Genomic DNA, 16446 nt, shown 5'->3' with positions numbered 1-16446 from the left:
TTGTCGTGGTTTGTTGTGGATGGCTTGGATCCGGAGCGGATGAAGCGTCCGATGCCTAGATCTGTTATAGTTCTGCATGGTTTTTTATGTTTGGTCCTGTTTTCTCATTTACCTCGTCTAGTGATAGTAGATCTGCTTAATTTTTGTAGTTAATCGTAGTTTAATAGTTTCATTTAGCTTGCTCTGTTTCGTTTTATAGTTTACTCTGTTTTTCTCTGTATTTTGTGATCAAGGATTGTTAGAGAAGATGAAGCTAGTTGTTAGTTGAACCTTTAGTTAGTTATTTTGCAGCTTTTCATTCGTACCTTGCTATTTTGGGAAATGGTCCCCACGATCTGTCTTTCCCCTGTCTAGGTATTTTTACGAAAAGTTGTTCACTAGGTTTGGTAAAATGTTATCGCTGGAGAGTTATCTTGTTTACATCTTGTTTTTCGTCATGCATGTTCTCGTTATATTTGCCTAGATCTAGTTGTTAGGACAGATCATTTACTTTTCCCGAATCTAGTAGTTAAGTCTCAACCCCAAAAAAATGCGTGGAAGAAGCCAAAACTAGTGTCCAAAATCTCTTGCATGTTTTCTTACGCTTCCATCTCTGTGGGATTCGATCCCTACTTCCTTATACTAGTTTTTAGTACTGTGGGTTGAGGGTTTTGAAAAGTAGAAAAAGATTGTGTACCCAAGGACCGAAGGTTTCAAGGGTTCTCTGAGTTCCTAGACCCCGTGATCTAGCGGATTCTCTGGATCTGAGAAGTCTGACTATTATTACACACACACACGAGAAAATCCCGCTCTTCAATGTCCTACCTAAAATCAATGTGCAAGTGCTTTATGCATGACAGTAATTTTTCTATGGATAAACACTTTGTACCCATGTCTGCAGGGTTGTGATCAGTGTGTATTTTGTTCAAAGAGACTTCCCCCTTTTCGACCACATCCCTAATGAAATGAAACCTAACATCTATGTGTTTGGTTCTATCATGGAAGACATGGTTTTTACACAATTGTATAGCTGACTGACTATCTGAAAACACAGAAGGGATATTCACAAGAAACTTGAGTGCAGACAACACTCCCTTCAACCAAATTGTTTCCTCCATTGCCTCTGTGATAACAATATATTCATATTCAGTTGTTGATAGAGCTACAATGTGTTGAAGTTGACTCTTCCAGCTGATGCAAGATTTACACACTGTAAAAGCATAAGAAGTAGTTGATTTTCTCTTGTCTCTATCATTTACATAGTCGCAATCAACATAATCTTATCAAGTCAACACTGTCAGTACACTTTGAATAACACAAACCATATTTTATAGTATGCTTCAAATATCTGAGAAGCCATTTCAAAGCTTCCCAGTGAACATGGCCAGGATTCGACATGTATCTACTCAAACAAGACACAGCATATGCAATATCAGGTCTTGTACTGACCATCAAATACATCACAGATCCTATAGCATTAGGTTAAGTCACTTTCTTCATTTCAAGCATCTCAAAAGTAGTAGCAGGACATTGGTCTTTACTCAACACAAAATGGGCAGCCAAGGGAACATAGGCTGGTTTAGCATTCAACATATTAAACTTAGCAAGTATTTTCTGCACATAAGGTTCTTGGTGAAGAATCAAAATAGAATTTTTCCTATCTCTAAAGATATTAATTCCTAGGATCTTCTTTGCATCACCAAGATCTTTCATATCAAAGTTGTCACACAAGGCAGATTGCACAAGCTTAATTGCATTCAAGCTAAGACCTATAATAAGCATGTCATCAGCATATAACATCAAACACAGGATCTTTGCTCAGATTTGTTACATATAGGCAAGCATCAAAGGTACTTCTCACAAAACCTAAGTCATGCATGCAATTATTGAACCTAATATTCCACTGTCTTGGTGATTGTTTCAAACCATACAAAGCCTTTTTAAGTAAGCAAACATGATTAGGAAACTTTGGATCAACAAAACCTTCAGGTTGTTTCATGTAAATTGGCTTATCCAAGTCACCATGTAAGAAGACAATTTTTACATCCATTTGCTTCATTTCCCAATTAAAGAAAGCACACAAGGCAAGCATTAATTTGACTGTAGTAAACTTGACCACAGGAGCAAAAATTTCTATATAGTCAACCCCCTCTTGTTGAGTAAAGCCCTTTGCAACCAATCTAGCCTTATATCTAAGGTCATCTATCTCTTCCTTTAGCTTAAACAACCACTTGCATTCAACAAGAGAAGCACCAGCAGGAAGGGGAACAAGAATCCAAGTATGGTTAATCCACGGAGAGTTCATTTCATCAAGCATGGCTTTATACCACAAGTTCCAGAATTTAGACTTCAGGGCTTGTTTGTAAGATTGTGGTTCATCCCCATCAGACTCAAATACATTAAAAGCAAGATTAACCAAAGTAACCATTCCCACAAAATCATCATATTTAGCATGTCTTTTTACATTTGCTCTTCTAGCCCTATCTCTGGTAAACAAGTAGCCAATCAAGTTTGGATTTTGACCACCACCTGGACTATTAATAACATTTTGAGTAGGCACTGTCCTTACAGGACTAGCCTGCTGATCAACAATATCATGTATAATATCATCATTCACGGCAGCATGATCAGGAGTAGCAGGTAAAACATCATTATTATTATCAGCAGCATGACCAAGATTATCACCTTCATTTTGCACCACATAAGGTTCAACAACAGGATAAACATTCCAAAAAGGTTGCTCCACCTCACTTGGAACACCCTGAGGTGTTTCTACATCAGTGAGTTTTTCTAAGGACTCCACCTCACTAGGAGGGTCATCATCCTTAGCATTAGAAGCAGGGTTCACAGATAGATTCAAGCAAGGAAATTCATTTTCATTAAACACAACATCCCTACTAATGGTTACCTTAAAACCAGGTTCATCCCTTAATCAAACTCTATAACCCTTAACCCCATCAGTATAACCAAGAAAAACACATTTTCTGGACGTTGGTTCAAGCTTATCAGTTTTGGAATGCACAAAAGCAGAACAACCAAAGACTCTTAGATGAGAAAGGCATATAGGTTTTTTATAGAACACATTATCAGGGCACTTGCCCTTAAGAGGCACAGAAGGAGATCTATTGATCAAATAAGTTGCAGTTAACAAAGCTTCACCCCAAAATTTCTTTGAAAGACCAGATTTAGAAAGCATGCATCTTATCTTTTCAAGTAAAGTGATATTCATCCTCTCAGCAACTCCATTTTGTTGAGGGGTGTAAGGAGTAGTTTTATGTCTCTTAATGCCATACTTCACACACAAATCATCCATCTGTTTATTATAGAATTCAAGACCATTATCAGTTCTGAAGGCTTTGACTCTTCTATCAGTTTGGTTTTCAATCAAGTTTTTCCATGTAACAAACTTATCAAACACATCAGACTTGTGCTTCATCAGAAAACACCAAACTTTTCTTGAAAAGTAATCAATAATACTCAGAAAATAAACAGAACCAGATTGTGTAGTTACTGAAGCAGGACCCCAAACATGCATATGCACATATTCCAAAACACATTTACTAGCATTACCAGGCACAGGAGTTTGAAAAGAGACTCTATGTTGCTTTCCTAACACACAAGTGTCACAGAAGGAAATGTCACCACTCAAATCATTATCAGAGAGGACTTCATGCTTTCTTAAGATTTTTAAACCTTTGTCACTCATATGCCCTAACCTATTATGCCACAACATAGTCTTATCATGCTTAATCATATTGGCATGTTCAGGAGCACAGAGAAAAAGTTTAGCAGAACACACATAGAGCTTATTTTTTCTTTCAGCCCTAAATAAACACATTGAACCCCTGCATATTTTCATAATCCCATCTCCCCAGCTTCCCTTAAAACCCTCAGACTCCAAGGTAATACAAGAAAACAGGTTATAACACAGATCAGAGACATATCTAACATTATGCAAGTTCAACACATAGCCATTTGCAAACTTTAAGCATACAGTTCCAACACCTTCAATTTTGCACTTCAAATTATTTTCCATGGACACATAGGTATCATGGACAGGCTTCAAGTCAGTGAACACATGCTTAAAAGGGCTAACATGGTAAGTGCAGCCAGAGTCAAGTAACCAATCATTATCAGTCAAGGTAGCATCAGAAGCAACATTCACAAAAGACAGATCATGAACCATATGCACAGAGTCATACACTTCATCTTTAGCAACATTAGCAACAATATCAGTTTGGTTATGGTTGTGGTTTGGGAACTTGTTCTTCTTAGGCTTAGTACACTCTTTCTTGTAGTGCCCAATTTCCCCACAATTATAACACCTCCTATGGGTTTTAGGATCCCTACTTTTGGATCTACTTCTGAACTTTTTCCTACCTTGGTGACTAACATTGTTTGAAGAATCACCTCCCCCTCTTGATTTAGATCTACTTCTAACATGAAAGGCTCTATTCTAAGAAGGTTTGTCACCCCCTTTCTTTTTTATTTCTAACTCCTTAGATTTCAAAGAGCTCACAATCAAATCTAGGCCTGTCAAAATGGATAGCGGGTATTGGATATCCGGTATCCAAACCCAAAAAAGTCAGGTAATTGGATACCCGAAACCCGATTTTTCAGGTTTCGGATCAGGATCGGGTAGTGAGAATTTTGGATTATCGGATATCGGGTTATCCGATACCCGATCGGGTATACCCGAACTATCCGATTTATTTTAAAAATTAATAAATTGTTTTTATTCTAGTTAATGTAAAATTCTTTCTTAATTACTCTACTTTATAGTTAATACTTACCGACTACTGTAATAGTTAGCATAAAGGATTAGGCTAAATACCCCAAAATTCACAGCACCTCCCTCCCCCCTCCTGCTTTCTCGCTGCGCCTCCCTTCGTCGCCTCCCACCGCCGCCGGCCGTCTCCTCTCGGTAGTCTTTCCCTCTCCTCTCAGTCGCCGCCAGCCGCTCTCCCTTTCTTCTATCCTCTACTGCCCAGTCTCTCCCTCTCCTCTCGGAACAGTAGTCCCGTCACTACCTCAATATTTAAAATTGCTGACACAACTTTTAATACTACTACTTGGTAGTACATGGAGAATTGGCAGAATACAGTAGTAGTAACTTAATATTTGCCATATATTTTTAATAATTGTGAAATGCTCATTTTGTATTTAGTTTTTGTCTTGAATACTTTAACTTAATTTGTGTTAAATTTGAAATATTAAATAAATTTTAAAAGTTGGTAGTTAATTTTCTTAAAAAAAAAAAAATCAAAATTACAATCACAATCGGGCCTGGATACCCGATTTTTCGGGCCTGGATACCCGAGTCGGGTATCCGGGTATCCGAAATCAAATTTGGGTGGGTATCGGGTATTGAATTTTGGGAATTTCGGGATCGGGTACCCAATTTGACAGGCCTAATCAAATCTATTGAGACAGTATCTCTACCATACTTAATAGCAGATCTCACATCAGAGTAGGTAGCAGGTATAACATTCATCAAAGCAATATTAGTATATTCATCAATATATTTGTCACCAGACCTCTTAATATCTTGAACAAGCCTATTAAATCTATCCACATTGTCATCAATATTTTTGGACAAATCAAGCTTGAATTTGAAAAGTTTTTCAAGAAGATACATTCTGGAGGTCATAGAAGTTTCAATATACAGAGACTCAAGCTTTTTCCATATTTCAGCAGAGGATTCAAGATCATTTACTTTTCTCATAACAGAATCAGTAAGATTCATCAGGATAGTGCACCTAGCCATCCCATTAATTTCTTCCTTTTTATCCTCAGGAACATTATCAGGAAAAGTGCCATCAACAATTTTGAAAACCTTTTGCTGGATCAAAATAAATTTGACTCTTTTTTTTCAAGTAGCAAAATCACCTTTGCCATTAAAAGGCACTAGAACAGAGGAATTGTCATCATTTTGAGAACAGAGTTTACACACACCAGGAAATTAACACAACAGCTGCAGGTAATAGCACAACAGACAACCTTGCTTGCACAAGGGGTGGATTTTAAAGCAAACAAAGCACAGAAACCACCAAAAGCAGATATGCAAGGATTTACTAGTCTAGGACTCCACATTAACACACAGAGAACCACTTAAAACACCACCAAGCACACAAGAGGATTATAGAGGAAAAAACACAACAAGCAAGCACCCTGAGGATATATCACCCAAGCACAAGATCCCTGGCTGTCACAGACACACTGGCAAAGGCTATCCCAGTTCACACACTCACTTTCAGAGGGTGCAGGGGGTCATTTTGGCAGTTATAACACCTAGTGGTTAGGTAATCCAAAAAAGTGGTAATATATTTCAGACTTAATGCTTCAAGATTTTCAAGAAAAACCACACAGAGCTTCAGGCAGTGGATAAAGAAAAGCAGAAACACAGAAGAAAGCAGAAAAAACCTACTGGACTTCTAATATGTGAGCTAAAGGTGGGTTAGATGAACACAATTACTGAACAAACTGCGCACCGAGAAAGCTCGTCGTTCCACCAAGTGTCACAACCTCAGGTAAGAGCAAGAAGGACCTAGAGCCTTGCCACAAGCTATCTACCAGCAACAAAATACCAAGCCTATATTTGGCACTATAAAAAAAAAAGCTGTGAGTTTTAGCCAATTTACCGAAGCGGATCGCCTCTCGACGAGGATCCCAAAAGCCCACCTCCTTTTATTTATGCGACCTGGTGTGCCAACTAGTATCCCGTGGCTCTGATACCACTGTTGGGTCTAAGTACTAGTTGGATTCACTATTTACCAGGACCTCTTTGTTCTTCTACAAGAGAGCTAAGCTAGACCCTCAGCCAAACGGCTTATTTACAAGTAATTGAATACAAGAAAGGAATATTTCAATTACAACAAGAAGCCTCTAACTATTACAAAGTTACAGACATAGCTTCGGTCACTTTGTTCCGAGACACCTCTGGAAACCCTAGAATAGAAGCTCCTGCACACTAAGTAAAATAGTTAGTAAAAACAACAAAATGATCCTTTCGGATCTAAGAATGAAACTAAGAATATCTCAAGAAATCAAACTATCGGCTCAGACACCGCCGATAGCACCGAGTTATTCAACCAGAATCAAGATCCAAGGAGAACACCGAAGATCAGACACCCAGACACAGTCACACAGCTGATCTAGCCACACCGCCTCCTCAAACACCGGATCTATCACCAATTCACCGTTGAAATTAGGTCTCACACACGGATCTCACAGATCGTCGCCATTCACCGTCGTCACCGCTGGAAACCAAAGTTGTTACCGCCGCCGAAGCCGTCACTGATCAACACTCAATAATACCGAGGTTTTGATCGGAAGAAGTCATCGGAGAGTCGTCGGAGAACGGAGAAGAGAGAAGGTCGAAGACAGATCGCCGTCGAGAGAGTGAGAAAGAGAGAGAGAAAACTGGAATGAGAATAACTCTCACATACCTCACACATATCAACAGGAAACCCTGGATACAACGGCTGCAATCAATGATCCGGGTGAGCTGCGACGTGGCTAGATCTCAGCCATTGATCTCAGATCTCGGTCAAAGCAGGCCAGAAGTATTGGGCCAACAATTAAAACCCAATGGGCTGAAACAATTACCCAAGCCCAGAAGAATAAAGTCGACATAATCTTCACATGTTATGTAACCAAATACGCTAACCAAGTCAGTTTTCGTATTTTATTTCTTAATTTCGAACACAACCTTGCCGTTTTTATTTCTCGATTTCGAACGCAACCTTACATTTTTGTATGGTTATTTTTAATCGTTTCATTATTTTTTGGATAAATATCACTTTAAAGTCTGAACTGTGAAATGTATATACTTATCTAATTAAATTCTAAAATGTTCTCTTTGCCTTTTTGGTCTCCGCAATGTAGATTATATTTCTAATTTTAAAATCATGACAAAAAACGTCGCGTTGACAAGTTGAGCCAACATTCCAGAGCCCAAAATGAAAGCATAGTGTTTTTGATACAAAGCGGATAATTTATCGTTACATTAACTACTACGTATATTTCTTATAATTCAGATTTTTTTATAAAAAAATCATACTATGATACTATTACTATTTAAAGTGAACTTACCCATGTTGCCTCTCTCCCACTTGTCACGAACACACCATTATCTATTATTTTTCTTATTTTAAACACAAAAAAGCTTATAATAAGCACATGTGGCATGCATGACTTCCATTTTAAAAAGAAAATAATATTTCTCCCATAATCGACTTTGAAATGCATATTTTCACTTAGAATTGAATTTTATATATTTGGTTCGGTAAAACTCATTTTCTTGACCCTTAATTTGTTATCCAATAATGCAACTACTTGAAACTTTTTTAATAAAGCATCCTCAAACAGTCAAACTTATTTATCTGTATTTTTTTTATAGGAATTATTATTTAATTTTACTTATTAGTTATTATTCCATATGAATGTGTAATATGTATAATTATATAAACAATCAATCTACTAAAGCAAAACCGATTCAAGCTGTTAGGAGATAACCATATAAAACTAAATTGCTAATTTGTGTTTTGATTAACCTCTATTAGAGGGCATTTAAAGTTTAGACGGTTCAAATTCTAGTTTAAAACCTTCAAATTTAGGCTGGAATTGAAATAAATAAATAAAACTAGCATCCAATTTTGCATTTTACTAACTTTGATAATCAATACTACGAATCATAGCCAAGAATGAGAAGTGGGGACAAACGTTATCATTTTGTAGTACCAGAAATTTTTTGCCACGATTAAGCCAACCAACAGGCTTTACTTGTCCAATTTGGCGATGAAATGCAATCACCTAATTCCTCAAATCTTCCTTTCACTGAAATTTCTTTTCAGAAACGTCCAAATATTAAATATGTGTGTTTTTCCTTTTATTTTAATTGTCAATATATAAATTATTTGAAGAAAGACTTCAAGTTCAAGATCAACCATGGGATGGATGTTGAATGCGTATATTCCTTGATCCCTTATTAGCACACGTTTCCATTCCCTCTCTCTATAACGGAGGAGGAGAGCAGAGAAAGAGAGAGAGTAGTAATGGCAAAAATGGATACGCATCATCAACAACTACTCAAAATTCTAGAATCACTTGACCGCGTTTGCCTCAGTCTCGACTCGCCGGATTGCGACGCCTCCGCCGTTAAACTGCTTATCGAGCTCCGAAAAGCTTCGAGCTCGATCCTGGCGGCGAATCCGAACCACTTCTCCCTCTCACAGCGCCTCTCGCAGCTGGCCGACGCCGCGCAGGAGCTCCACGACTCCAAGCCGTCGCGCCGCGGCGTCGTCTCCTTCGTCACCCGCCGCCTCCGGTCGCACGAGGTCTCTCGCCTCGCCGCGGAGGCGGAATCGGAGCTCCACGCCTTGATCGACCGCGAAATCGTCTCTAATTTGACCAAAACCCTATCGTCGCTGCCCCGATCGGGCGCGAAATCGAGCGATGAGGACGAGGATGAGGTGTTCGACGGAATTTCAGAGCTGCAGGAGCGGCTCTCGCGCGGCTTCGACAGGAATCTGCAGGATCTCGTGTTGAAATCTGGCGTTTTCTCGCAGCTGCAGGGGATCCTCTGCAATCCTGGCTTCGCGATTAAGGTGCGGGAGAAGGCGGCGGTGACGATGAAGGAGCTGGTGCTGTTCAACAAGGACGTGTTTGTGACAGCGGTTTTAATCGGAGGGAGCGTGAAGGCGATAGTGTCGATGAGCTCGGTGTGCTCTCTGCAAGTTGTATCGGCGCTGATCAGGGCGATTAAGAGCCCGCTGGTGGATGAGATGAGGATCTGCGGCGGAATCGCGGAGATCGTGGCGCATCTGTCGGCGGAGGAGGCGGAGGTGAGGGCGGCGGCGATGGAGTGCGTGATGGAGATCGGCTACTTCGGGAGGAAGGAGGCGGTGGAGGCGATGATCGAGGGAGGAGTGATTGGGAAGCTGGTGGAGCTGCAGAGCTCGGAATCGCGGTGTGTGGCGAGGCTGGCGGTGCAGATGGAGGTGGGGGAAGGACTGCGGCAGAGAGAGAAGAGGGCGATGAAGCAGCGCATATTGGAGAGAGTGCGCCAAGCGTGTGTTTCGCAAGCGGAATGCGCCACCATTGTTGCGGAAGTTCTTTGGGGTTCTTCGCCTTGATTCATTTTTTAATTATATTTTTATTTTATTGGGTGACGTTTGTAAATGTGTAAATTGTAAATGATTGTTTTTGTTTGTTTGTTTGTGTAGAGGAATTGGGTTACATAGTTGTTGAAATAATTCTAGTGGCTCAAGCTTAGAGCTACAACATTAAGTCTCTTTAAATTTGCCACCGTCTTATCCGCCACAAATTTTAAGAAATATAATAGAAAGTGGGTTAAAATATAAGTGAGAATGAGTTAGTGGAATTTAGGGTCCACTACCAAAAATGATAAAAGTGAAAGATGACAAATTTTTAGGGACAGACGAAAAAGGAAATAAGTGACAAATTTTTAGAGATAAAGGGAGTATTATTTTCCATTTGTCAATGACATTAATTTAGCATGAATTTTAAATCACTATTCCCTCCTGTTCTAAATAATAGTACGCACTTTGTAGACTACACGAGTTTTAATAATTAGAAAAGTAAGAGAGCCGTGGAGAAAAAAAGTAAGTAAAATTAGTGGAGAATGAATTCCACCTCATTAGAGAGAGGAAACTTTCTAAAATTAGAAAATGTATATTCTTAGGGGATGGATTAAAAGGAAATAGTGCACGTTCTTGTGGGATGAATGAATTACTATTAAATAATAATGAATGTAAATAAATAATAGAATACTCCTAGTAGTATGATTTAAGTTTTCATTTTATAGTAGTAATAAGATAATATAAATAATAATAAATGTAAATAAATAATACAATATGATTTAAGTTTTCATATTATAATAATAATAATAAAATAAAGAGTAAAGGCCAAAATTGGTCCTAAACATATGGTCATTTTACCTTTTTGGTCCCAAACTTTATCTTGTGGATTTTTTAGTCCTACAAATATGACAATTTAATCATTTTGGTCATCCGTCAAAAATTCCGTTAAAAACTTAACGGTCAACGGATTTAATCCGGTTTTGACCACATTATTCTTTTAATCCTGATTTTTAATTCACTAATTATTCCCTAATTATTTTAACAAAATATTCTTTTAAAATTAGAATTAAATAAATAATTTAAATATCTTTTAAAACTAATTATTCCCTAATTAAATAAATAATTAGAATTATTCTCATCCTCCGCCGCCCACGAGTGCCTCTCCGCCGTTCTCTCTGCCTACCACCGCCGCACTCACCTCCAAGAGAACCTCTTCTTCGACGGCCCCAACGCGGAGCTGGCATCCAACTTCGCCGCCCTCCGCATCCGCTTCTACGACCTCGACTCCCGCTGCGTTCTCTCGCTAAAATCGAAGCCCCAAATCTCAGGCGGAATCAGCCGCATCGAGGAGCAGGAGGAGCCTCTCGACCCCACCGTCGGCCGCCACTGCGCCGCCGATCCATCGCGGCTCCTCCTCATCGAGCCGTCCGACATAATCAGGAGGGTGAGGGAGGAGTTCGGTTTGGGCAGGAAGGGTTTGGTCTGTTTGGGGGGTTTTAGGAACGTGAGAGGGGTTTACGAGTGGAATGGGCTCAAATTGGAGCTCGATGAGACGCTCTACAGCTTCGGCATGAGCTATGAGGTCGAATGCGAGAGCTCCGACCCCGATGAAGCCATGAATTTGATCCAAGGGCTCCTGCAGAGTAATGGAATTGAGTATCAGTATTCGGATAAATCGAAATTCGCCGTTTTTCGATCAGGAAAGCTACCTGGAATATTTGTTAAAATAATTAGGGAATAATTAGTGAATTAAAAATCAGGATTAAAAGACTAATTTGGTCAAAATCGGATTAAATCCGTTGGCCGTTAAATTTTTAACGGAATTTTTGACGGAGGACCAAAATGATCAAATTGTCATATGTGCAGGACCAAAAAATTCACAAGATAAAGTTTAAGACAAAAAAGATAAAATGATCATATGTTCAGGATTAATTTTAGCTTTTACTCTAAAATAAAAGTAGAATGAGATGGTAACGATAATATATAAGATATTTAATGGTTAAAATGATGAGGAGTAGTAGTATTTTATTTTTCTTGCAACTTCTCTAATTTGTTTCACTGACTTCAGATATTCCTAACGTAAATGGATGATTTATTTGCTGTCAAGTGATTTAGATATTTTCATATCCAACGCGACTTCATTGTTTTCTTGTATATTACAGAAAAGCTATGTTTGAAGATTTTAGTATAAGAAAGAGAATTTCAGATTTAATTCAAATTCAAGATAAAAGAAATCTCTTTCTCGCACTTAATATCGATGCAAATGCAGTAATTAGACCATCTCCAACGATACACTAAATATTAATTAAAATTTTAATACAATTGCATTTGTATCTCGCACCTAAAATAAGATAGATAATTAGCTTCTAGTACTTCAAAACCAATTGATTTCGGTTTCTGAGTAAAAAATACTCACTCTGTCCCAAATTTGTAGTAACATTTTGCCATAAAAGTCCGTCCCATATTTGGAGTAACATTTAGAATTTACCATATTTGCACATAAAACTTTACCCCATTATTCAATAAAATTACACCCAAATGTCATTATCTACATTAAATTAAATCAAAACAAAAATAAAAAACCAAAAAGTCAAAGAGGGACCCACCTTCAACCAACTAACTTCATTTGTTATACACTTCATCATCTCACTTCATTTATTACACACTTCATCATTTCACTCTACCATCTCATTTCATTTATTACACACTCTACTTCTCACCTCATTAATTATGCACTCCACCAATTCCTTAAAGTCCGTGTCATAACTAAATGTTACTACAAATGTGAGACGGAGGGAGTATATATTTTTAGGTTTACATTAAACCAAAACTAAAATATTTGTGAGTATAAAAGCATAATAGAGAGTATATTCTTATAGTGTAAATGGTTGGAGTAAAATCATTTGATGTGACATTTATATTAAAATAAGTTTGAGTTTTGTGTAAATGGTTGGAGATGTTTTTAGGAAGCAGAGGTGACAATAGTTACAATTGGTGAGAGTTGCAAATCACATAAATATAGAGAATTTATGATGTTTATACCGTATATGTTTTGAAAAAATTGAAAGTTTATTTAAAAAATGAGAATCGCTCCAAAGTTCACGTATTTTAGTGCATTTATCTTACTTGTCATAAATGAAATTTAAAAAAAAAACAAAGATTGAGATTGAGATCAGGGCTTGTAATTCAAATATCGGGTTTCATGTATTAGACCATCTCCAAGGGCAAATAAAAATTTAAAATAGGATAGATAATTAGTTCCAATAGTACTAAAAAGCCAATCACATTTTTGGTTTTGGGAAAAAAAATACTACCTATTTTTAGGTTTATACTAAACTCAAATCCAAAAGTTTTTCAAACTTTGTGAGTAAAAAAAGAATAATATAGAGAATGTTATTTTAAGTTTGAGTTTGTGTAAATGGTTGGAGTAAAATCATATTTGATGTGATATTTACACTAAAATGGATTTGAGCTTAGTGTTAATGGTTGAAGATGCTCTTACCCGGACCATCCCGATATATAGATTCTCGGTTATTTAATTCTGTAAATACGAGTTTCAAGTAAGGGACTAGATGCTAAAATTGATAGGGTTTGGGGTATCAAGTATACTCATATTACTCGATTAGCTTACCCAGTACTATACTATTTTAGTTTTTCTGTTCCACTTTTCATTACATTTTCCATCTGTTTGTTGTCACTTTGAACAATGAATCCTATATCAATCTTTCGTGTATTTTACACTTTGTTGTCACGCTGAGTGCTAATTAAGTACATTCCAATTTTGCTTTATTTTGCATTTGATATATTGCATGATAATCTTTAGGCAAATGCATAGACCCAGATGGAGATACCCACCCGCATTGAGTGATTTACAAATTACAATGGGTTTTACGAGTACTTGGTTAATCATGTAAGTCTGCTGATTTGTAGATATTAAACATTAGGGTTTTATTATCAAAATTGTATGAATATATATGAGTTGTATAGTTTTACCTTGAAAATTCACGCCATGAGGCGTATAAAAGCTCACTAATATTGTTTAAGCCTTTAAGAAATACTCTCTCCGTCCCCGATTAAGAGTCACACTTTTCCATTTCAGTCTGTCTCCAATTAAGAGTCACACTTCATTTTTACTATAAATAGTAAGTATGTCTCATATTCCACTAACTCAATTCACTCATATTTTATTGTAAAATCAATATAAAAAATGGATCCCACAATCTACTAACTTTTTCAACCAACTTTTATTTATATTTTCTAAAATTCGTGCCTAGTCAAAGACTCCTAATCAGGGACGGAGAGAGTAGAATTTATTTCATTCATTTTTACATAATAAATCTGAACTCAATTCGAACTAAATGAAATGTATTAACAACTACTAATGTATAACTATATTTTCCATGTTTTAACACCTCAATAAAATAACTATATTTTCCATTTTGATCTTATTTAAATGCGGTCATCATTATGTTTTATTACTCCATAATCTAGATTCTAGAGCAAGAGTTCTAATGATTAGTCAGGTCTTACCTTTAAAAACGTTGCTTTCATTATCTTTCTAAACTCCATATTGGGATATTATGGAAGAACAAGTGATATTCATTAAACTCCATATTGGGATATTTTATTTTATTTTATATTTTAATTATTGGCGTGTATTAAAATTTTAATTAATAAAAATTCAATATGTACTGATATATGCGATGGCAAAATCCAACGGTTGAGCAAGAAAGTGGCTGAGCTAGAGTATCTCGCATTTGACAGATCATGAATAAATGTAGATATGGTTATCCAGAAAGAAAAAAATTGAGCACTTAATACCCTTGAGATATACTGTAATTGTATTTTAGTTTTGTACGGAGTATTTTATTAAAACTTTTATGAAAATTTAATTTTAATTATATTGCCGGTGGCCCATTAAATATATATCCAGTCACTATATATAGCTACCACGCTATCATGGATCACGTGTTCAGTTTGAGTTTTCAATTCCAACAATAAATATGTACGTACATTTTGTTTACCATATCTTATTAGAATATCTCACAACATTTTCATTTATAATTTTTACACTTACATGATGTGTCACGTCATTAATTTGGCATATTTTAGCTCTAGGGGCATGTCTAAACTTTATTTCTAAGTTCTAACAAATTTTGGTGGATTTGGGATTTGGGATTTATGATTCATGATATTATATTTACCTCTTGATCTTACTTAAATAAGAAAAAAAGTATTTCTTACTCTTTATATGACTACCCCAACTTTTGCAAGCATTATTTATTACTTGGAACGTTTTAAACTTTTTTTTTTATATAAAACAAGCTGGGCACAATTAAGAAAACTGAAGAATTTGTCGCAAATAAGAAACACTTAATCTATTATATAGCAGCCAAATATTCATACTTCCTCCGTTCCACATTAATGAAGGCAATTCTTTTCATCTCGAAGATTAAGAAAAAATGTGTTAGGTGAATTAAGTAAAGAGTAAAGTAGGAAATGGAAAAGGTAGAGAGATGTAGATAGAATAAAGTAAAAGAGAGTAAAGTAAATGAGAAGAAATGTGTTGAGTTTTACTAAAAAGGGAAATGACTTCATTACTATGGAACGTACAAAAATGACAAAATGACTATATTACTATAAAACGAAGGGAGTACTAGCAGAGTGCCATCCAAAACATGAACTTTTCTATGAAAGCTATACACATAATAAAAGAGAAAATTTGTAGTATGCGATGACTTCTGTAAGGAAAATCCTAACAAATAACACCGAGATTTGTTGTTTTAGTAGTAAGCAAAAGAGATGATTAATCTAAAAAGTAGTAGTACTTTGTCCGTCCTAGTATAATTGAGTCGTATTTCTTTTTGGATTGTCTCAAGGTAGTTGACTCATTTCCTATCTCCTCTAATACTTTATCTTCTCTAATACTTTACTCTCTTTATTTCTCTTACTTTATCTTCTCTTATTTTACTCTTTTCACTTTAACTTTTAGGCCATGTTTGGTTGGCGGGAAAGTAAAGTTGGCAAGGAAAATGATTCCTGGAAAAATGAATCCCGAGAATATGATTCCTAGTAACATTACTTTCCTGTGTTTGGAGAAATATCAAGATTTTAAATTTATACTTAATTTAAACACCAAACTAAAAATATACTTATTATTTTTTTATTTATAAAAAAGAATAATATTGTAAAAATTTTAATAAATTATTAATTATAAATAATTATAACTATATTATTTTATTTATCATTACGATGGATAGTTTAAATATGGATTATCCATCATAATATATAATAATATAATTATAATTATAGTTACATGGAGTATTATACTCATTTATTATAATAATAAATATAATGATTATTA

This window comes from Salvia hispanica, chromosome 4, assembly GCF_029641045.1.
Source record: "Salvia hispanica isolate PSC_SH4W2 chromosome 4, Shi_PSC_v1, whole genome shotgun sequence".
Lineage (NCBI taxonomy): Eukaryota > Viridiplantae > Streptophyta > Magnoliopsida > Lamiales > Lamiaceae > Salvia > Salvia hispanica.
This window is presented reverse-complemented; position numbering follows the sequence as displayed.